This window comes from Cyprinodon tularosa, unplaced genomic scaffold (genome assembly GCF_016077235.1).
Source record: "Cyprinodon tularosa strain WSP-4 unplaced genomic scaffold, ASM1607723v1 ctg639, whole genome shotgun sequence".
Lineage (NCBI taxonomy): Eukaryota > Metazoa > Chordata > Actinopteri > Cyprinodontiformes > Cyprinodontidae > Cyprinodon > Cyprinodon tularosa.
This window is the reverse complement of record NW_024039384.1, coordinates 357,746-382,106: the sequence shown is the minus strand read 5'-3', so window position 1 is coordinate 382,106 and position 24,361 is coordinate 357,746. Positions and strand designations below refer to the sequence as shown.

At 39.5% G+C, this 24,361-nt stretch overlaps 1 protein-coding gene across 2 annotated transcripts in view; it reads left to right on the top strand.

Annotated features, from left to right (window-relative positions):
• Window positions 1–488: 488 nt before the first annotated feature.
• si:ch211-137a8.4 (spore wall protein 2) overlaps window positions 489–24,361 on the top strand; it is a 54,225-nt gene continuing 30,352 nt past the window's right edge. Inside the window, exon 1 of one of the 2 annotated variants that reach the window (XM_038308506.1) lies at window positions 489–637. The gene's annotated coding sequence lies outside the window, so the exon portion shown is untranslated. Of the gene's footprint in view, window positions 638–16,095; window positions 16,109–24,361 lie in introns of those variants that run through there. The other variant, XM_038308507.1, reaches the window with a different exon arrangement.

Sequence of the window (24,361 nt, the reverse complement as noted above, 5' to 3'; positions counted from 1 at the left end):
ACATCAGGACAGAACAAAGCCCGCTTGGTGCACCACAGGGACCCTTGTTAGCTGTTGGCGCCCAGTCTCCCTCCCTGAGTCTGTTTGCCTTTGTCTCTTAGCCCCCCCCCCTCCATCACCTTCCCTCCATCCCTTCTGGAAATTAAAACCCCCTCACCCTATCCCCTATCTCCCCAACTGACGCAATCCCGCAAACCTGGGATGACAAATGGGTTGGGGGGGTTACGTTTTTTTGGAATTACTATGAACTGGATGACTGAGAATCTTCACCAGCATGTGTGGGGGTGGGGAAGTAAGAAATGTGGCCTGAATGGTTGCTAGGGGTAACCATATGGCAGCGGAGGGAGATGAAGGGCGTCTGGTGCGCGTCCCCGAGTGTTGAGGGACCTGCCAGGGTCCCGCCGTGCGAGCCTCGCGCCAATTCCGCGTTACACAATTGGCTGAGAGACGGAGGGATGCACGAGCACGGGAGCGAGCAAAAGAGAGAGAGAGAGAGAGATAGAGAGAGCAGATGGGGTGGGGGGTATGGGGCGGTGGGAGGATTTAGCGCCAGCAGCGTCTTTTAGGGTCCAACACAACAAGCTCATTAAGGTCCTCTGCGCGCCTGGAAACGGATTTACGCACCGAGCACAAGGAGGTTGGTTTTTCTCTTTACTTCATCTTTTCAGTGTTTACATTAACGCTCAGCTGCTGTGTAGGCCTATCTGTCCATCCATCCATCCAATCATCCATCCTTCCACTCATCCATCCTGTCTGGCTTTCTGTTGCGCTCCTTTTGTTTGCTCTGTTCTCTTCTAAAGCGGGCTGCAGGTTGAACGTTTAATTGTGACGCGCAGGTGGTTAATAAGCCACTAAAGGTCCGACTGAGGCTCTGCGGGAGCAGGCTGCGGGGCTGGAAGCATGCCTCCCAAAGGTCCTGGAGGGTCCGGTCCAGCGCGACGACTGGATGAACGGGTTCGAAGTGCGGGTCTGATTATCCATGATGTTGAGCAACAGAGTCCGGTGCTCTCATCAGGAATATTTAAAAATATTTCTCTGAGGTCTCTTGTTTTTCATTGTCCGATTTACATTTATTTTCCCAGAAACGAGCGCTTAATCTGCCTGATCAGACTTGCGTGCACGCGCCAGTGCAGCCAGGAGAATAAGACAACAAAACAAGGCGCGTGGAGTTGTTTATGTAGCTTGACAGATACAAAAACAACTACGGCATGCGTTGCACTGGGAATATTCGGCGGAGCGCGCCTAAAACCCGCGGAGAACCGTGAAATGGTGTGTGTGTGTGCGTGTGTGTGTGTATGTGTGCGCGTTGGGGAGGTGGTGGTGGGTATAATGAGGCGCATGGTGGCCAGCAGGCAAAAAGCATCATCCTGATTGTTGCAAAGCAGGTCAGCGGTTCTGAGGGTTGGATGCAACAGCATCTCTGCCTTCAACCTTAGGGTGCTTGTTGGGGTTGGCGCTTCTCTTCAGGGAGCGTCTCAGCTGCTGTTGTTGAGACTCAGCGCATCCTCTGTGTCTGTGCAGCCTCGGTGTTGTGAGTGGCCATGTGCGTAAATGTTTGGACACATTGGGCAGAAGAACTGTTCTGCTGATATTCCCAGAGAGAGCAGAAGTGTGTCAGCAGGAGGATCAGGCTGCAGGGATTTAGTAGCATCCCGGGGCGCAGCAGCGGCAGCACATGATAATTAGATTTGGCTTTTCATTTTTTCGTGTTTTCCTGTGTTTGCATCTTCATGTCGCCATATTAGAAGGGTTTTTAACCCCAAAATGGAGGGGGAGGAGGCTCACAGCAGCTCATTAGCAATGCAGATGAGTTTCTCTCTTCTTCTATCTTCAATGGGAGCTGGGGCACCTGCTGTGTGGAGCATGCGCGCTCTGGGTGACCCCACCCCCACCCCTCCGCTACCTCTGTCATCGACAGTGCGCCTTTCTCAGTTGGTCGCCCCTCCAACAGCCGTCCCCATCTTTTTCCAGACTAGACTTCTGCTCCATTTCAAACAGCTTGCTCACTACTGTGGAGCTGTGACGTAAGCAAACAAATATATAAATTAATAACCACAGTCTGATGAGAGGACAAGGAGTCAGGGGGCAGATATGGAGGACAAGCAGGACGAATCAGGAAAAAGAACAAAGCAAGACCACAACGAAGATATGAAATTCTATTATGTTAAAAGGCTCACTGTGCCAGACCTTCCGTCATCTTTTGTCAGGTGTCCTGTTTTTTTAACCATTTTCTTTGTTTATTCTGACCTATTAACAATTTGGCTTATAACGGCTCCAAACTCACCAGTTGAGTCAGTGTGATCGTTGATAAAGGAAACTCAACAACAAACTCCTTTTAAACTGAAACTTTAGGCTGCAGCGGCCGTCACAGAGAAACAGATATTTAAATTAAATATCAAACTATTTTAAGAGAAACAGGATAATATCCAAGGTTTTTTTTAAAGAGTTGAAATTTTATTTTATTCTTCATCTTGTCCAGTTTGTCTCTAAGCAATCGAGGTTAAATGTATATTAATAAAACCTTTTTAAAAATGCTATTTCTAATCATTAAATGAGCCCAAATCTGAAACATTGTCCTCACAGTAGATCATCAGTGATCAGTAACTCGATTTACCTGCAGAAAGCTGTTAGATTGATTGCTGGGGCCTAGGTGGAGCATGGTGGAAGAGGTGGCATGATGTGGGCTCTCCAACAGATTTGATGGTGACCAACAGGATAGATGACTTGCTATGGCTTGGATCCACCACTAAGGGAAGATCTTGTGTTAAAAAATTTTAGGACATTTTTAAGTCACAGACTTCAAACCTGTTGGACATAGCATGAAATTGCCACGCCCTAAAAACTGAACCTGTAGCCACAATTGAAGACAGAACCATGCAAGGAACCAGGCTGTGATTGGTGGATACCTCAAGGGCTGAATGAAGTTTTGCATCACTGACTCCTGATAAATTATTCTTTTTAAAGCTCCCAAATGTAAACATGCTGCAAAGACACAAATCTCATTTTAGCAACATGTGTGCAGTTGGGGTTCTGATTCACAGACAGGGTGCTCAAGGATTTGTTTCACATCAACATTAAGTTGTTTACTGGAATGTTTGAACCTTTTTATTAGCACATTGAAACATTTGCAGTAAGCCCAGTATGCCTAACATTTGTTTTACGAAAAAAAGAAAAGAAAAAAAAACATAAAAACAGAGTTTATCTCTGGGTTTAAGTGTAAAATTCTGACTGTGTTAATTGGGTTCAGATCACGTAAATCAGGACCACTTTGTGTCGCTTTCTTTTACATGTAAATCTAGGGAAAGATCACTTTTGGGTCTCTGCGTTTTTGGGATATGAAGGACCAACTCTGCCATATTTAAAAATAAATACAGAAATAAATAAATGCTCAATAAATGTATAAGCATACAATTAATTGCCAACAAAAAAGTGAGACATAAATGTATATAACTCTTAATTAGCTTCTTTATTTATTTGCCTTTGTAATATTTACCTTATTTATTTTTCTGTCCTTTATAATCTTCAACTTTATTTTTTAATGACTTATATTTTTAAGTATTTATTTATGTGCATGTTATTATATTTTTGTCTGTTTTATTCTTCCTTTGTATTTTTTTACCTTAGTTATTTCTTCGCCGCTGTTTATTTCTCTCTGCCCTTTTTACATTTCTCTATGCATTTCTATCTCATTATGCAAATGAGGAGGGGGTGTGTCCTAGAGAGTCAACTTCTGCTCATTGGTTGGCTTGGCGGTCCATCTTCTTAACTCACAGAGCTCAGAGTACTAAGTTAAATGTTCTCTTTTCTGTTGCTGTTGTAAAGTATGTTTTAAGATCATTTGAGGCGAGAACCTTATACTTTTAAGCATCACCATATGGTCCATTCACAGATTTAATGCGTAATTTAAAAGAAAATGTGACGAACTTGAGAGGACCGTGGCAACCAACGGAGCTCCGAAGCTGATGGCAGCCAGGTCTATAGCCAGGCTATGATGGCGATTTTTTGTTGTATTTGGCAAAGTTTGGCAAAGTCCCTACTCAAGTTCTAATGACTTCCGACTCGAGATCAGACTCTCCTCCTGTAGATTCGACCGATGTAGTAAAATGCTAACCAACACGCTTCACACACGGCTATGCCGAGAGAGGGCCGCTGCAGATGGGCTGTGGTGGAAGAAGTACTCTGAGCTCTGTGAGTTAAGAAGATGGACCGCCAAGCCAACCAATGAGCAGAAGTTGACTCTCTAGGACACGCCCCCTCCTCATTTGCATAATGAGATAGAAATGCATAGAGAAATGTAAAAAGGGCAGAGAGAAATGTAAAAAGGCAGAGAGAAATAAACAGCGGCGAAGAAATAACTAAGGTAAAAAATACAAAGAATAAAACAGACAAAAATATAATAACATGCACATAAATAAATACTTAAAAATATAAGTAATTAAAAAATAAAGTTGAAGATTATAAAGGACAGAAAAATAAATAAGGTAAATATTACGAAGGCAAATAAATAAAGAAGCTAATTAAGAGTTATATACATTTATGTCTCACTTTTTTGTTGGCAATTAATTGTATGCTTATACATTTATTGAGCATTTATTTATTTCTGTATTTATTTTTAAATATGGCAGAGTTGGTCCTTCATACTCTGCGTTTTTGGGACACCTAAGCATTCAAAGTGGAAAGCTGGGCATAAATAAAACCTTCAAACCTACTAGCTCAGATTACAGAGCATTTCAACACATGACCACAGTCCTTTATGCTGAGTCAGTATTTCAAAAAACATCTAATAATAATTGAACTTCACTGATGTCACATTGGAGAAATTAATTGCAGCACTTAACCCATCCCCTTGGGGAGCAGTGGGCTGCCATTGTGTGGCACCCAGGGAGCAGTGTGGGGTTAAGGGTTTTGCTCAGGAACCCACAGTGGGGATCAAACCGGGTACTTGCAAGCTTCCCTAACCCACTAGGCCAACACTCCCCTGATGAGTGGATGGATCAAAAATTCGTTCATGTGATACAGACAGAAGTCATCACTTTAACCAGAATAACAGGTTTCATTTGAAATAAAGACAGAAGTAGCAATACAATGCTCTCATTTATTCACATGTCAAATTATTGGAATGGACTTTATACAGATCTTAAAAAAAGAAATAGAAAATCCAAAATCTGCCAACACGAATGGATCATACTGGAACCAGTCCTTACCACAGTAAACTGGTCAATTTTCTTTTAAAGCAGAATTTCACACTGCTTTGATCAATTAAGCTCTGAATGGTATAGGACTGCAATGCTGAGTAGTTCATGAGCAGTTTGGATGATTTACATCCAAACAACGTCTAACTTTGGGGAAAGGCCGGATTTTTTAGATCGTTGAAAAGACATTGAAAACTGGGTTTGCTATTATTGGACTAATGTGGGATAAAATTATACTAACCAAAACACAGCCAAATTTTCAACAAGGATTTTTGGACTAAAGACTATGACGGACCGACCAGATTTAGCCAAAAAAAAAACAACACCTAAATGACGTTTGGTGTTTGGTTGTCAGTGATCCAAGAAGCAGAACAAAAGTGCCTGAAAAAGTGAGATGAAGGTGAAATATTTAATTTCAATTTTTCTAACCAGCATGTTTCAACCTTTTATTGGTTTTAAATTTTAAATTTAAAAGTGTTTACTTTTAATAAGGAGATGATAATTTTTTTGTTTTGCAGTTTCATGATTTCCTTGTTTTTTGCTTTAGTCATTTTGTTTTTTTACATATATCTGTTTACTTATAGAGACGAGATAACAGAAATCGAAACATGGCTAAGCCCTCAGATTGTGTGCTGTAGATTAGTTGTTCTGTATAATTGTGGCTGATTAAATACTTTAAACTGAGGATTTGATTTCCCAGGCCAGTAACAGGATGTCAGTATCACAGTTTGTCCAGTTTAGGTGTCTGGTTTTACTCTTAATTGGCACAGCCTAGTAGGTACAATCGAGAACAGAACATACATAAATAATGGTAGGAAATACTGAGAAGACAGGAAGCACATAGCTGCATGAAGATGGAGAAGTTGACAGGAAAACAATAAGGGAGGAGGAGAGTGCAAAGAGAGGGAGAAACGGATGAGTGATGAGGGGGGGAAAGAGCAATAAAGTATGAAGGGAGTATGAAGGAAAGGATAAAGGGAGGACATGCTGGCAATCAGAATTATGAAAGAAGAAATAAAGAGAACTGATTTTTGATGAAGATGTGAAAGGAAGTTCAAACAGGTTTCAGGTTTAAGAAGGAACTGATGAAGGGAACTCAGCTGGAGTTAAAAGACAGAAAGGGAGAGGGAAGAAATGAAAGGCATAAATACAAAGGATGGAAGATAAGAGAGCAAGGTTAGGATGGAGGGAACAGGCGGAAGAAAAGACTCAAATAATAGCAAAATATGGAAAACTGGAGGGACGAATAAAAGATGGTGTCTGCTGGAGCACAAGCTGTCCACTGTTTTCTCATCACATGGGGATCATGAGGGTCTCCTTAAATGCGCAGGTTTTTCAGTGTGAGGGCAGGAATGTGAACTTTTAGAGTGTTGTGCTGCGCTTTTCTGACCCCATCAGATTTTGATACAGATCAGATAGTGTTCACTTCTTCCATTTCTCATTTTTACCATTCAGAAGTTTCATGGTTTGTTTATATATTTGTTTGTTTATATTTTTAACACATCGTAATAAAAACAGAGTGATGGTTAAAATCACTAACGCCAGCAGTGTTCCTTCTTTATGATAGTTCTTCCAACTAAACAGGGGCAACCAAATGGATGTAATAGTCTCCTGATTAGGAGCGGCATTAAATCCATTGTGGTGGAAGCATTATGGCATGGGGAGGCACATACTAAATAGGGGAGAGGGATGAAAGATTATCATGACATCTTTTATGATTTGTGAAATCATCCATTCCTTGACATTACTTCCTTTACTCTGTGGCACTAAATGAGGACAGGAGACACACATCAAAGCTAAGGGACATTTGGAAACCAACTGACTGTGGGAGGAAGCTGGAGTACCTGGAGAGAACCATGTCATATAAGAGTAAGATATGAATCTCCATATAGAAAGATGCCAGGATAAGATTTATGTCTTCAGTAAAATATAATAGTAATTTAAATCAGAATTACTTTCTAATAAATAACTCTAACATAATGGTTTATGGTCTATCCCACAGAAAGCAGGAGAACGTTAAAAAATCTACAGTTTAAATTGAATTTTCAGGGAAATTTAGTTTTTAGAAAATGTAATTTTCATAAATCAAATGCAGATTTGAAGTAGGTGTTGAGACCAGCTTTGTTATCAGTGTTTGTTATAAGTGTTGAAGCTGAGACTCCAAACACAACAGGAAGTGAAATGATCCAACATAATTCACCAATGTGCAGAAACATCACAAACTTAAACATAATATGATTATCCTGTCCTAAATTGTACTGAGTCTTTTAAAGCTTATAGCTACAGGTTAAACATCTTCCTGCCAGTTGGTGGCATCCTTGTGCCGCCAGCGCTTGTTGCAACCTTCAGTCGAATTGTTCTTTAGCCAGCTGCTAATAAAAGATGAAACATTTTACTTGTACCTGTCCAGGAGTAAAGTGTCCACAGGAGGCCCTCTGCATCCTTAAGTCAGCATTAATACTTTTATAAACTTGACTGATATTAGACCTTTTGCTTATTTCTTGTTTTTTTTTTTTTCGCTTTAATCTGAGAAAAGCAAAAACCCATGAAGAAGAAATTTTTCAGTGATATCACAGAACTACTAGGATCTGGGACAGTCTGCTCTGTCTCTCAGGCTGTTTCACAATTCACAAGAACGCGAGTACGGACTTGTGTCCTCGTCAAGCACACAGCAAAGTATGGACTTGGGGAGAACAGGACACGCAGCATAAATATGGGTCAATGGAACAGAAACGTACTCATGACATCACCACATGCCCAGCTCATCTGGAGCTGCATTTCATAGTTAGCATTTCATAATAGTCTCTAGATTATAATAAATTCTTACTTTTTTCATTTAGTGTGGGAATTATGAGTAAAACAGTCAGATAAACGCAAATCAATTGAACATTTTCCCAAATTAAACAAAAAGTCTCCATCAGAGCCAGCGGTACTTTGCACACTGCTATGTCGGGAGAGGGCTGCTGCAGACGGGCTAATGTTAGAACTGGCTGTGGTTACCCTCCGTGGTCAGCTGGTTGCCAAGATCCTCTCACCATCTGAACTTTTTTTTCAAATACGCACAAAATCAGTAAACTGGCCATATAGTGACGCTTAAAAGTATAATGTTCTCACCTCAATGATCTTAAAACTTTTATAGAAGAACCGCAACAGAAAAGAACTTTTAACTTAATACCCTGAGCTATGTGAGTCTCCACTGGAAGCTGCTGCCGCGGTGCATGCTGGGACAGCCGACAATACTGAGAACGGACAAGTCTGCTCTGATGGATACTCGGTAAAGAGGGGAGGATGAGAACAACATCTGGGACTTTGTTCTCGGTCTTGTGTTCTTGTGAATTGGAACAGTGCTAGGGCTGAGGCTGAGGACTGAGTCTGCTGTTGGCATGTCTGTGGGAAGTGGGGGTGCTGCAGCAACCCCTAGTGGCGAGAGGGGGATTTAAAAAAAATGTATTGAAAATACTTTGCATAATTTTTCAATTTCTTATGAGTTTTTTTGGGAAATAATTTTGAGATTTTTATTTTACCAGTACGTGTATTTGGATTTTAATTTTATTATTTTTAGACCTAATCAACACAAGTTGCATTGAAATGACAACGTCAAGCAAGCTAGTTGCCATCGGGTCAAGAGGTATTCCACTCGCGGCAGTTGACTAGTAAATTTACATAGTCTAATGACAAAAACAAGGATGAAATGTGGCACAAAAATGCATTTTTTTTTTTTTGGAAGAACAAAACTGGTACAGTAGCCACGACAACAGAGAGCAGCCAGAGTGAGGTGACTGTCCGCCCGCCACTGATGGCAGTTGCCCCGGCAGGTCGAGCCCCAGCACTCGCAACCCAAGCTAACCAGGGCACCCTGCCTGTAGCGCAAAGCAAGAGCCTGGTGCTGCCAGCGTGTTCTTTGTTTGATGGATATGGAAAACTTTTAAATAACATTTAAATAGTATAATAATATAATGATTTTATTGTGGTTTGCATAAAAGGATATTGAAGCTAATAGAATCACTTGTGAGATAGACATAGTGACTCAGGTTCATGCCAGCTGACCAAATCCATGTTGTTATAGTGTTATAGGGAAATTTAATTAATAGCGCATATATTCACCTGAGAACTGATGTCAAAAAAGTGTTCAAAATTACTTCCAGCGGCCCTGCCTGTCGGTACCAAATTGTTTCTTGCTAATGTTTGCATCAAAACCACAAGTAACTATGTATATATATATTTTTTAGACCTGTCAAAAATGATTCAACACTTATGTTTATACTTTTGTTAGTAAAATAAATAATTTATTTCTTCAACCTTAAACGTTCTTTTTTTTAAATATGCTACTCACCGGGTCGTCAGCGCTGTTCAATGACGTTCCAAAACAAGTTTCGTAAAGAAAAAACGTTCCTGTAGTGTTTTATTTAGCATTTTGTAAATCCCATTGCGTTCTGTTGGAATAGTCAATATCCCTCCGCCACCGGAGACGGAAATTGGGCCTGTTTACGCTTAGTTGTAGTCTTTTCGCAAGGCTCAAGTGTTTCTGCTTCACTCTGTGTACTCCGACGTGGAGGTGCTAACGTCTCTGTTAAACACTTTAAAAAACTCTGAAAATGGAATACGAAAGGTGGATTCTTGAGGAGGACATATTGGACTTTGAGTTTGACGGTAGAGGATACCGTCGCCAACTAGTGGTCTGGAGTGTGCAACGCTTCAGATTCGAATGGGAAGTGGAAGTTTATAAGCGGTTGTGATGTATCGGAAAAAATAGTTCTGGGATTTACAAAATGCTAAATAAAACAAGACAGGAACAGTTTTTCTTCACGAAACTTTTTTTGGAACGTCATTGAACAGCGCTGACGACCCGGTGAGTAGCATATTTAAAAAAAAGAACGTTTAAGGTTGTTTTAAGGACATTATCGGACATGCACTATAGAAGCCATTCTGAAGCAGCCAGGGGGGGATTCTGCATGAGCCAAATAGCAGAGACAGGACCAATCGTCAAAATTGTGGTGTCGATCATTTGATTTCATCCTGGACACTACAGAAAATGGGCTAAAAGTGTTAAAAACCGGAATTTTCCTTTAAATATACCGTAAATCTTTTTGATAAAAGAATCTATGACCTTTAAAGATTTACTGGCAGTCCCATCTGGGCATGCTCAGTTTACTTAAAAGAATTTCTCTGCTTTAGCTTAACCTTCTTCTGTTTAAGTCTAAAGCTAGGCTTTCTGAGATGATGAATTTTATTAATAGTAAAAAGGTTTCAACAACGACAACTGGTGAAAGTTTTATCCCGGCTCTTACCAAATGTTCATCAACTCTTCCAGCCATGTCAACATTAGCTAGTATTGTTCAATGTCCAAGTGCTGATGGACTGATGAGTTGTAGCCTAATGAGAAGCAACGTCAAAATGAGCCAAACAAGATAAACATCATGCACTTTATTATGAGCTGGTTTATATATATCAAAATCAGTCATAGAAAAACAATGATTGACTGCTTATAAACATCAAATCAGACATCAAGCTGTCTATTTTAAGCCATTGCGAAATTTTCATTATAACAATATACATGTTTAGATCATATTAGAGAGATTTTGTTCAAGTTTCTGGTGGGTTCTAGTTTCTTCTCTTTCTCTATGCTGTAGAAGAAGAAAAAAACGGTGAATGTTCAGATGTTCTTATTTACCTTGAATGTTGGTCTAACTTTAAAACTTTATTAATCCATAGAATGATGTGCTAATCTTTCTACACCCGAATTATTCTTTTGCAATCTGTATGTATTGTTTTCTAAGAGAGGAATCGATTATTACAGCCTCTATTCCTACTTCTGACTTTAGCCAGAATCAGATTTTTAGTATAAGTATCCTTCTTATGATATCATGGGGTTAGTATGAAAATACCAAATAACATGTGCTAACTGCTTACCATCTCAAAAATAAAAGAAAAAAAAATGCAATTATTATATTGCTCCTTTTAGTATTTCAAGCAAATCCAAACAGATCAAACCTTTCTAAGGATACACAGCAAAATGCATTGAAATTAGAAAATAAAATGTCCTGTTCGGCACAAGTTAAAGGACATGTATGCTCTGACAGGACATTTGTTTAAGTTGGACAAACATTTTTTTTTTTTTTTTTTACCATTCAAAGTATTCAGCTGATATTTAATGCGAGTAAGAGAGGAAAATAAAAAAGCACATTGATTCACTATTACATTTCTGTTTATTAAAGAGCCTTTGGACCCTCTATGTTCTCCGTAAGCTCCCCCACAACAATGTGCCTCTAAAGCTCCACAGATTTTTTTTTACATGCCTCTAAAAAAACAGAACCTCTGCAGAAAGACTTAAAAGATAACATCAAATCAGCATTAAGGTACACAGTCAGATAGCTTGGATAAAATATTTTGCCATCAGCCTTTTCTCTCCTTAAATCCTAATGGCTGCCTGCAAAAAGAGGAAAACAGGGTCAGGCTGGAGGAAAAAAAGGAAAAGAGCAGAGCACATGATGGGCAGATAAAGGCCTGTCTGTTTCTGAGGGAGAAGAGAGCGAGTTGGAGGAGGGCAGTGCAATGAAGGGGCCTCTGTTGACGAAGGGAGTTCAGGCTCTATAGAGGGACAGAAACAAGGCATTTAGTCTGTGAGTTGGCCTCTGGAACACCATTACAGCCTCTTATAATGATGCCACTATAGACAGGAAATAAAGGCAAAGGTCCCTTTAAACTGGGGACTTTTTGTAAAGAGTGGCGAGACGCGTAATGCTTCGGGTCAGATGTAGGAACAAGAAGAAGGCAGGTGAGGGTTCAGAGCAAGAGGTACCGAATCTGGACTGCTTTGTTTCATCCTAACATAAAACATAGTGTTAAATATTTCAGAGCTTAATCCGGTCAGCGTGGCTCTTTCTGCTAATTCAATTCAACTGTTTTTCAGGGTCATTTAAAGGAATCTACTGCTGCCAACAATTATCCAATTGAGTCTAATTCATTCCCAATAACCTCACGTCAGTTTAGCAAATTTACTCTTAAAAAACACCAACATCAGCAGAAAAGGAAACAACTATAAAAGAAGGGTTATTTCATTTAAATTTGATTTCTGATTGTTTAGTAATCTTAATTAAACACCCTATGATGCAGTAATAATTGTCATACAAAAAAGTCTTAAAAGTTTATCAATAAAAAAATTACTTTAATAAACCTCTGGATACAGCTAAAATAGTTGTTTTCTTTTTTATTTCAAGTCAACTTTGTAGCAGATCCAGAAGCTAAATTGCGTGTTAAAATACATTTACAGGCTTTTAGTTTGAAAAGCCAGTTTTGTGACCAGAGTTAATAACAGAGTTCATACTTTTTAGATTCAATTGAAACTTTCTGTTTATTTTTTGTTAGATTTTTATTTATATATTTTTTTATAACTCATGCACAAGGTGTTTTACCTTCCAGTAAAATCTCTATCTTTAGGTTAAAACAAGAGTTGAGAGCAGTTTTTAGCAATTATTTCAGTAATAATTGGTTTATAAAGGATATTAAGATTTTTTAAACTAAAATGTAAGTTGAAATCATTGATTTATTGATTTACATTTATTTTATCATGTCTCAATCAGACAAAAATTTTCAGAATTTCGTACATTTTTGTACATTCTTTATAAAATGAAGGTGACTGAAATGAATTTCAAAAATATAATATTTTTAAAAGGTATGCAGAAAAGCTTATTAGAGGAACTGATCCTCTACCCAGACCAAAACCTGATGACTCAGACATGGAGAAGTTAATGATTTTTTTTTTTGTTTCTTCTCTTAAAAACCTCCTGGCAAAAGTTGTTAGACTCCTGAGGTATTTCTGTAAGTTTCTCAAAAAAAAAAAGAAACCTTCTGGCTGATCTCTGATTGAGAAGAAGATCACTGACAGGACAGAGTTTCCTTTGGGAGTGATACCTTAGAGAGAGAACATAAACCAAATGATTTGTCTCTGTAAAGTGCTTTGAGGTGACATGTGTTGAGAATTTAAATGATGACAAGACAATGACAAGATAAAGGTACTTAAGGCATCGATTGTTTAACTGGTCATTGCAGCTTCATGTGAAAACTGCTTCAAAGCAGAAACAGCTCGGTCCTGTAAGTTCGAAACAGTTCAGGATCATTTTCATGCTTTGAGGTCCTAAGAACTAAAACACAAGTGGAAGTTTTTGAAGGTGTGGAAAATTTGCTGAGGGTCTGGTGAGAATGCTGTTTGGCTCCTTACATTCAGACCAGATGTGTGTCCAGAAACATTCTGTGTGCCAATTAGAGGGAAGGTCGGTTTAGGAACACAACAATCAAGAAGATCTGGCGGAGTAGGTCTGGGTTCGGTTTTGAACCAAATCCAGAGTGAACTCAGTTTGGCAGCCTACCAGCTGAAAGCTTCAAACTCAATCCCGTGTTGTTCCCATCTTGTTCCTGTGCTATTTTACCAGAAACAAAACCTGGCTCATTGTTTTGCTTCTGCATATTAAAATCAGCATCGATATGGTTTCTAAAGATTCATTAGAACCTCATCGTGGTCTAAGGAGTCAGAACCAGTACTCGATTTGAGGGAGGAGGAGGAGGGGTGGCATCCCCCTTCTTAAAAAAATCTTAAAAATCATCCCCTTCTTAAATGACCATGCCCTGTAACATTTTATTACTGGATGTGTAAAATTCCTACTATATATTAACAGTAATGAGAATTGGTGGGCTGTGGGCTTGCAAGTAGCCTGAGCAAAATAAAATAAAATCAAAGAAGTAGCCTACCATGGCTATGAAGCTGATCCCAGTGAGACATGTATCCTCTTCATTTGTCTCTAACTATGTAGGGGCAGTGATAGCCATGCCAATCCAGGGACTGACTGCAGTTGTACTGTAAGGTGCCTTGGTCAAGGTCAATGACAGACATACCTAACATGTGACAACCATACCATGCATATTGCTTTAGGTCAATAGGCTATATTAATTAGGCTTCCAAAAAAAAAGAAAATTCATCATTCCCCTTTTTTCTTTTTATAACTAGACTACTGTTCAGAATCACAATCACAGAGAACCACTCTGCTATCAGTAATATGCCTGCACTGCTGGAGGGACCTTTGGGACACTGTGGATTGGACAGAACCAGCCCTGTTTTGTTAAAGGAAAAACAGAATCATGAATCCAAACCATCATTTTCAGGGTCCGTCTTTCAGTTACATTCTGCAATTCTTTCCGCAATCTTCTTACCTTCTGACCCCCAAAATAAGAGCAGATGAGACTTGATAAGACATCAAAACATCCAGCGGCTGTGGTGGATCCGCTTTTAAAGACTGCCTCCTTTTTTCAATCAATTTATTAATAAAAAATATGTATCAGGAGTAATGATAGCGCGGGATTCAGATCAGAACCATTCAGCAATCCATCTGTTGTTATCTGACATATTGATGATATTATGCATAGATTTTAATGCCTTACATCTGATACGTTTATTCAGTTTGCACTGAATAAAAGAATTTCTGCTGTTGACCTGCCTTTTAGTTTGATTTTGTGGAATAATCTCTGAGGAGCCGCCTGTTTCAGGACTTTTCTTACATGTTAAATGTAAGATGGCATTGACATGCTTCTGCATGTCAATCAGACAGAACAATTTGGGGTTGAAGAACTTATGAAGGAACCAGAGAAAGCAAACTGACTTTTGCACAAAGTGAATTCTGTTCCATTATTTTTGTTCTGTAAATAGAAATAAGAAAAAACTTTGAAAAGAGAAAACAGGAGAACACATTTGCAAACAATTCTTGATTTAGAACTTTTTCAAATAGTTAAAAAACATAATGGAACAAAATTGTTGCAGCTGGTTAGAAATTAAGTCATAATCATTGTTTTTTCAGAAGAGATGGGTTCATCATTTTTCTTTATTTGCTGTTTTGGATCAATTTTCACAAAATTAGAAACTTTTAAATTTATTCTGAATTAATTTGTAGATTCTCCATATCTGCTAAAGATGTCCTCCTGTCTGCTGAATCAAACAAGATCAGATTTCCTCCAATTCTGGGGTCGTTGAAGCATGTTCTCTAACCCATCCCTAATGTGCTTGGCTCTGACCGTACTGCTCTCTGGTGATCTTATATTTGATAACCTTGGATGTTTCGGGTTGTTTTCAACATGGTGCGGAATAAAGTTGTTGTTTGTTTTTATGGCCTCTTGGCTGCGTGGCTCCAGGGTCCTGAAGACGGTCAAAAACAAATTATATTTTGAATTTCAAGACAGAGCAGTCTGCAGAGATACACCTGAAATAGTTCAACATCTACATTGTGACTTGGAATAAAGTCTGTCAGAACCACTAGACAGGATCAAAAGACGCCTTTCATATCACTTATGAAAGGCGTCTTTTGTTATGAAGGTTTCATATACCTGCAGAAACTAAGAAACAATATTTCATGACAGAAAATTAAACACAATTCCTTTAAAAAGAATTGCTCTGCCTGCTTTAACATTTTTTACACAAACTTCAAGAACATCCCCAGGAGAATGGGTCGCTCAGAACCAATTTCATGAGAAGTCCAAGGCCTGGATTGATACTCTGTTTGTGACTCAAGGTGATATTACAGCTGATTCTACCTGAGCCTGAACCAAGGGACAAATTAACAGGTCTGCTGCTCTTCTCCTGAGTTTCGGAGGTCAAAGGTCAGCGGGGCTGGGCTGGTCCATCATTCCAGAACCGGCTCCATCTGCCGTAGTTTATTTACTCAGTTTTAATAGAGGAGTAGATGATCAGAAAGGTATCAGACTTTCCTTGGACATAAACCCTCCATCCTGGTTTATTCCATCATTTCTAAGATTTGAGGCCATATTGCTGCAAACTGATGGTGATTTAAAAGTTTAAATGTTTGATTATTGCTGAACAGAACCAAGTCTGTCATATGATTTAACTGAAGATGTTTCAAGTCCACCAGGAGGAGGTGCTGAATGCAGGACCTGAGCTGGTTGGGTTTATGTGTGTTGCACAGGTGGTTCCACTTGATAGTTCTATCACAAATTATCCAGGTTCTGATAAGGCAGGAGGAAAATGTTATTATTTAATGATTACCTGGTTTAATAAAGGTGTTTTAATCAAACCAGTTTAAACAGTTTAAACCAAAATCTGGAAACAAGCTGTTATTTTGCAGCAGAACCTTGTTTTCTCTTCGCTAATGTACCATCCAAACCTAGGAGCTTGGTTCTAAGTCATAGTGCATCACCAACCACACCAGGATCAGCCATGGATCTGTACCACACCCTACTGACTCACCATCTTTTTACTGTAACACTTTCTATCCAGCCAAATGTCGTTTTAAATGATCCAGCTGACTGACAGTGTGCAGCAACAAGTGAGAAGGGGGAGAACTGTTGTTACCTAATGCTCCAGAAACCTAGAAAATCTTTGGTTCTTTCTCTGATATCTTCCTTTAAGAACTAAAGAGGAACATAACTGCAGAGCTAGAACTGGAACCAGGCCATTCCTGAACTGGTTCGAGGGATTCTCCAGCAAAATGGTGTTAATGCCTGTTTAAACCCAATTATTATTATTCAGATTAATAAATCTTTTCTGGGTCAAAGCAAAGAGGAGGGGTCTTCACAAGCCAATCAGAACCTGACAATAAGCATGCTTCTGTCTCCAGGCTCAGCTTCACAGAGAAACATCTGAGCTTCACTATGAATCAGACGGTCAGTTCTGGTTTGGCTCCAGCTCCTGGCTCACTGATTGGTCACTTAACGCAGTGGACCAGGAGTTCCGGTCTCACTGTTCCTGCTACTTTTCTGGTTTCTGAATGGAGAAAATCAGACTCTCCAGCCTTCTGGTTCCAGTGATGAAGGAGGTAATGTTTGGAGACAAGCAGCTCTGGGATCTTCTGCAGGAAACATCTGTAGGAGGAGAAGCTGTTGGTGGAAAAGGGTTGTTGCAGTAAAGATGTTGGAGAAACAGCAGACAGAAACCCAACAACTCTTTTCTTTCTCCATGTGTCCTAAAAAGATAAAAATTTAAAATTAAAATAACACGTTTTTAAGCAAAAATCATAAATATAGCTTATCTTAACATGATTCAGTTTTTAGCATCTAAAATGAAGAAAGTGTCTAATTAATTTACTGAGCTGTTTCTTCTCATTTTTCTTTAACAATTGCTCCAAATATACAAATGTCTTCTTTCTGTTCCCGAATACGGAGGAGGAAGAGCAAGGCAGACGTCTCGCTTCTCTCTGCAGGAAGGAGCTGAAAATAAATGGACCCCCACATGAAAGCCTTTTCAGTGCGTCTGACGCTAAACTACGACAGCAGGGATAATTAGAGAATGGTATTCTGAAAATATAGGTCTGCATGGTAATGAGGACACGTCGCTGAATAAAACAGAGCTTCAGAGAAGCTCAACAGAGACAACGAGTTGCTTGGAGGCAGAAGGAAAAATTAGTCTACTACTGTGGATTAAAAACAGATCAAACACTGAAGGCCAGAGTTTCAGCAGGATGGTTAATGAATGGCTGAATTAAATCATCTCTGCAGCAAAATGCCTAAAAAAACAAATCTATTCACGATTCACTTCATCAGCTGAAAGTTGTTAGACATGCAGAGGTCAGAGTTCAACCAGCTTCAATCCAAGGGGAGTTCATTCCTGATTTCAAAGATTAGTTCTTTCTTTGTTTTGCTTTTTTCATATTGGTTAGATATGTGATGAAGCAGATCAGTCAGAAAAGCTGGATGTGAAAACCAATAGGAAAACAATGTCCAAACAAACTTTCAAATTTACCAAATAGATAAAAAAAAATAAACTTTTGCTATTTTTGTTTTTATTTACTTTTTATCAGTTACTTATCAGTTTTTATGTTTACTTAACATAGCAATATTACCTACCTACATTTTTAAGTTTCTTTAATGTTAAAAGTCAGGCTTAGACAACAATATCAATGTATTTCAGTGGCCAGTCAGCCAAGGTGGGATCAGGCTCTTATAGCCTCAAAGTTCAGTTTTAAATCTCTATGCTTTTTTCATCTTTAAATTATACATTATGACAGATTATGATTTGTTATATGATTAAAAATTAGAAAATTTTATTTTGTACGGTCCTCTTAGTGCCCCCTCTTGCATGTTTGTTATCAATAAAATCCCATTTAACATCTTTTCAGCTTATGAATTTTCCTCACAAACCCAAATACTGCCCAGAGAATATCAAGCCAAGACATTTAAAATAAATAAACATGATTATAATGGGTTAAAGGAGAAATCCAGTCATATTCAGAACTTACTTTAAATATAAAGTTATTACATAATGTTCAATAAATGATAAGTGTTTTAATTAAGAGTAATTTCATTTGAATGTGCTTTACTGGAGGCATCAATGTTTGTCAAAGATCACTACTGCCACCTACCGGTTTGTGATGTCACGGTGCGGTATCGGCTGTTGATCAAGTCCCAGTGCTGGATCTGGTGTTTTTCACAATGCACTATTATCTAAGTCATCTTTAAAAGATTCTTCCCTCTTCAAGTTGGCACTTTCTGAGACTCTCAATGTTGTGATTTTCAATTTGCCGGAGCTATTTTTATCAGAATTATTATATGAAAACAAAAGCCTGTAAATATTTCATGCCATGTTTGGTAAATCTATATATCATTAAAGATTCACTCAGAGATAAAAGGTGTGTGGTAAGGAAATTGACTCTGTTGCATTTTAATCCTGTTTACAACAACTGATTGGGTTTTATTGGCAACAGTAAAATGGCAGCAATCTGTTTTTCTTCTGGTTAATGCGTTAACGTTAAGGTACCAGACACATGATGCAGAGACATACCACATAGATCGGAAACAGCAGAGAGATCGGGGTGTGTCGTCCTATGGACTGAATCCAGTTATAATTGGCTGCTCTTCTGGCTCCAGATTAAAGCCTCTTAATACCTTTTCACTGAAAGGCCTGTCCGTTCTCTCAGAGGGCAATCTGCAGCATCAGGCTTTAATCTGCAGCAACAAACTGTTTATCAGAATGGAGCTTGATGAGGCTCATCACTGGGTGGCTGGAATGTGTGCACAGGTAGAACAATACAGAGAGAAGAGGGAGAAAGATTTAGGAATCAATAAAGCAAGAACCAGAAGACCGATGCAGAGGACCGAATGTCTCATGCTTTTGATGTTCTCCTTTTCGAACAGTTCACATTTCATGTGGTCAGTGTTTTGGAATTGACAGAGTTCTGTTTTATCAGACCATCATTACTGGTCACTGAGAAAAACATTGATTTATTTTCCATGTTTAAAGTCATGTGACAGATAAAAGGTTATTGTTCTACAAGTTGATTGGCTGACCTGCTAAAGGTTTATGCAGGCAATAGATCAGGTGACTGAAGTAATTGGTCAGAAGACGAGTAAATGGGCAAAATGTTTTGTTTCTGTTGTTTCAGAAAGCTTTAATCAAACCTGATCAATGAGTAGCGAAACCACTATGCTGAAAGCAAAGGAAACTTCTAAAAACTACAAGTATAACATCAGAGCTTGTCAGAAAGTCTTTAAGTGTTGTTGGAAGGTGTCGACTAGATTTAAAGTCTATGATGCCCCTGAAAGATCCGACTGGGAAGTTGATTCCTGCAGATGAATCTGCAGCAGGCAAAGGGTTCATCTGGATGCTTCCCAGCAGACATAATTAATTTGAACAGACTGTCTGATCTTCAGGTGAAAGGCAATCGATCAGATCTTTATTATTTTTTTTTTTTAGAACTCAATCAGGAGATTATTTCCCAACATTCCTGCAATTATTTTATCTTGTTTTAAAGACATCAGGCTGAAGAGTTTCTATCTAAAGCAAACATGTGTTCAGGCCCACCTTTGTGTCTCACAACATCTGGTTTTAAGTTTCTGTAAATCTTTGGAACCTGCTGCCACATCCTGATCTGCTGCCTTAGTAGCTGTATGTATAAAAACACTCCTTCCATCTGAGCGGTTACTGGTTCAATTCCTGTTGTTTTGTTAGGTGTGAGGTCCACCTGCTGCTGTTTCTGTCTGCAGCCCTGAAACATCTCTCCACAGAAGAGTGGGAGCGGATCTAAGTGCTGTGTGGATGCAGCTGTGAAGCTCTGGTGAGAAGATGAGGTCTATTATCCCAGCAGTGGGAAACCTCCTTGTTGACCTTCATTATAGCTGCATTAACAGTCGTCCTCAGGGATCACATTGACAGAACAGCAGTTTTCTGCTGCACAAACAGAACAACGCTTCTTACTGCTCTGTGATTTCCCAGTTTATCTTTAAAGTTTCTGCTTGTAAACTGCAGTTTCCTTAAAGTCCAATATGTCTGAAAACGGTAGCATAGATGAGTTTGGCTGGTCTCCATCATTAATGATGAGGGATTTAGGAGGAGTTTCCTTTTCTAAAAATCAGTACCTTCCTCTAATAAACACCTCTGTTGAGTGAGGTTTTCCTCACACCTGAGGTTCTGTTAAGAACTGATGATATTTTATGTATTTTATCTACTGATGTCAGCCAAGATCTTAAAAGCTTTGCAATGCTTTGTGCAGAATAAGCATTCAAATTTAGGGAACAGAATTGTTTGGTTTTTCTGCTTCATAATGTGCTCTTAAAAACAGTTACATTAGCTCCTAGAGTCTGTCAGGCTGGATGGTCTGGATCATCTGGAAACGTGGAAGCTGTTCCGCCTGCAGGACGACACTCGACACGGGAATACCATCCCGGTGAAGTGATCACTCTGTGTTGCTCTATGTTTCACCTACCTTATGTTAGTCTATCTCTGACCTATCAGTGAGTTCTGAGATGCCGTACACCAAACAAAGGAAATATTGTTTTGTTTTTTTAGAATGGCTTATCTTTTATTAAATTATGAGAAATGAATTACCTTTATGATCGAACAGTTAAAACTAAAATAAAATTCAAAAAATATAATAAAGGAAAGTTCAAAACTGGGTTTGTTCTAGTTTGAGGGTTCAGATCTTGCCAAAGTCAGGACAACTCTGTTCTGATTCTGTTGATTTATCCAGTGGCAGATGTGAAATAGGTAGAAAATCACAAGTATTCATCCTTCATCACAATTCATCCGCATCTGCTTTGCACTGGTTTTCTGGCTTGTTACTAAAGGGACCAAACAAACAGCTTGACCCGGTCAGTAAACCGGATTTATAGTTCGAAAATCCACATTCCTGTTTAACTTGTTGTACATTTACTGAAGGTCATACTGGAGTTTTAATTATTGTCCATGGAGGATCTGAAGCAGAAAGTTTTGATTGATTGATTGATTGATTGATTGATTGATTGATTGATTGATTGATTGATTGATTGATTGATTGATTGATTGACTTTATTGATCTCACAATGGAGAAATTTACATGTTACATCAGCTCAAAAGTCAAAGGTGAAGAAGTTGCAGAAGCGGCCTTTCTCACTAGTTCATTCAGTCTCTTTCTGTCCCTCTCTGAGCTGCTAGGGTCCCAGCAGATGACAGCATAGAGGAGGGATGATGCCACCACAGAGTCATAGAAGGTTTTAAGCAGGGGCCTGCTCACTCCAAAGGACCTCAGCCTCCTCAACAGGTGTAGGCGGCTCTGGCCCCTCTTATACAGGGCATCGGTGTTATGAGTCCAGTCCAGTTTCTTATTGACGTGAACACCCACGTATTTGAAATTCTCCACATTTTCTATGTCCTGCCCTTGTATGTTCATGGGGGAGTAAGGCAGGGGTCTTCTCCTGAAGTTGATCACCATGTCTTTGGTCTTACTGGTGTTAAGACACAAGTGGCTCTTCTCACAACAGTACGCAAAGTTCATGATGACCGATCAATACTCCAGCTTGTTAAGAAACACAGCCTACAATGGCTGAGTCATCAGAGAACTTCAGGAGATGGCAGCTCTCTGTGTTGTAGGTGAAGTTTGAGGTGTAAAGGTTGAAGAGGAACAGAGACAGAACGGTGCCCTGGGAGGCCCCGGTACTTCAGACTGTGACCTCTGACTGACAGCCTTGCAGCCACTGAAGGCATTCGGTGAGGTAGTTGACGGTACAGGCATGTCTGGACCGTCTGTGCACACTGCAGTGGATGTCTGTCCACTGCAGCGTCCTCCAGCTTCCCCCTCAGCAGCTCTGGTCTGATGGTGTTGAAAGCGCTGAAAATGTCAAAGGGCTCCCAGTGGCCTTCAGGTGGGTGAGCGCCCGCTGTAGCAAGTAGATGATTGCATCCTCCACTCCGATGTCAGGTCAGTAATCAAACGGCAAGCAATTCCTGAGGTTCTAAGTTTAAGCCCCACTCCCACAGACTGCCAACCTGGGTCTCTGAGCAAGACTCTTATCCCCCGACTGCTCCCCAGGTGCCCCACGATGGCAGCCCACTGCTCCCCAAGAGGATGGGTTAAATGCAGAGGTAAACTTCTCCAATGTAAGATCAATAAAGTTAGATTATTATTATGATTATTGTTATTATTTCAATTGATAGGATGGGGTCAGGCTTAAAAAATAACTAAAATAAAAGTACAAGGGATTTTGTGTTTAATTAGTAACCAGTGAAGACATTTTAAGACAAAGAGCGATGTGCTCGACCCTCCTGGCTCTTGTTAAAATTTGAGCAGCAGCATTTTGGTTTAGCTTCAGTTTATTGAGAGATTTTGTGACGTTCCAGCAAATAGAGCATTACAATAATTTAACCTGCTAGAAAAGGCACAAAAACATTTTTCTAGGTCAGTTTTTGACAAGATCGATTTTGTAGATGACTCTAAAAAAACACAGGGTCATTGGGTGGATGGGGCGGCGCCTTAGCGCCCTCTTTTGGCCACAGCCCCTGGTCAGGATTTCTAGATCATAAATGTCTATATTCAGTGCAGTTTCTGTATGGTGATTATTTTTAAATCCAGACTAGAACATGTACTGCAAAAGGCTGCTCACATGCCCATATATGGCTGTCTTCATTGAATCACATGTGCTGCAGATTTGCCGTGCATGCCACTAACTCATCCTCCCAGTTGGATGGAGATTTTCACACCTGACCCAGATTTTAGTGACTGACTGTGTAAAAGGAAGAGCAACGTTTGGAAGCTAAGATGTGTCATAATACACACAATAAAGACCAGTTTATTCATCATATAAACCTTAATGATGAATATTCAGAGATTGGATGAGTGAAGCTGTAGGACATATAAGACCTTCTGTCTTTAACTTATGTGCACAGATTTTTGCTACCAGGGACAAGAAACCTTGTTGGGCAATCAGAGCTCAGAAGGAATCCTGGATCCAAACACGGTTCAGAAAGCAGAACTTTTCTGTCTTGTTTATCCTGACGAGTAAAGAACGCCTGGTTTGTTGTTCAAAAGAAAGAATTTTCTGATTCTGATCATTTTGCAACAAGTTAGAAATCACGGTAAACGTGACCTTGTATAGTTTTGGTTAAAAAAATGCCTCTATAATTGAGGATAGCTGGGCAGACAAATAAAAAAGCTGTAAACAGACAGAAGAGGAGATAAAGAGTGACATAGAGTCTGGGGGGCAGAGATGGAGACAGAAGGATGAAGGTGAATGAACGGAGATGTGATCCAGAATGAAGTGGTTCATTCCAAAGACCCCAGGAAATGGAGACAATTTGTGAGGAGAAAACAAGGCGTAGACAGATATGGAGTAAAATAACAGATACAGACAGAAAAAGGAAAGAACAAGATGTTTATTAAGAGAAATAAATACATTGAAGCAGATGGAGAGAAAAAGGGAGCCAGAATATGGTGAATAACGGGGTAAAAACCAGACAGCAACACAGACAGAGGTGAATAAAACCAGACAGAACGACAGGAAAAGAGACGATTCACAATCAGCCCATGTCTGCATCCCTCCTCCTCCTCTTCATCCTCCCTCCCTCCATTTTGTCCTCCTCCTCCGTCTGATGGTGTTCCAACACCTCAGGGCTTCAGCCTCACATCCAGCTCTCTAATGCTGCTCTGCTGCAGCAGCATAATCAGCCGCTAGGAGACAAAAAAAAAAAAAAAAAAAAAACAGAAACCAGAGGAGCTCTGTTTCTCTAGGGTGGCTGAGATATGTGGAAATGTATGTTTTCCACATTATTATTGCTGAATTAAAGCTTAAATCATATTTGATTACTGTGTAGGGACCCAAGGAATTAATTCATCTTTTTCACTCTTAGCCTACAATGTTTATTATTATACATCTCCAAGGCATAGAGTGGTATAAAAGAAATTATGATCATGATATCACTCTGAGCA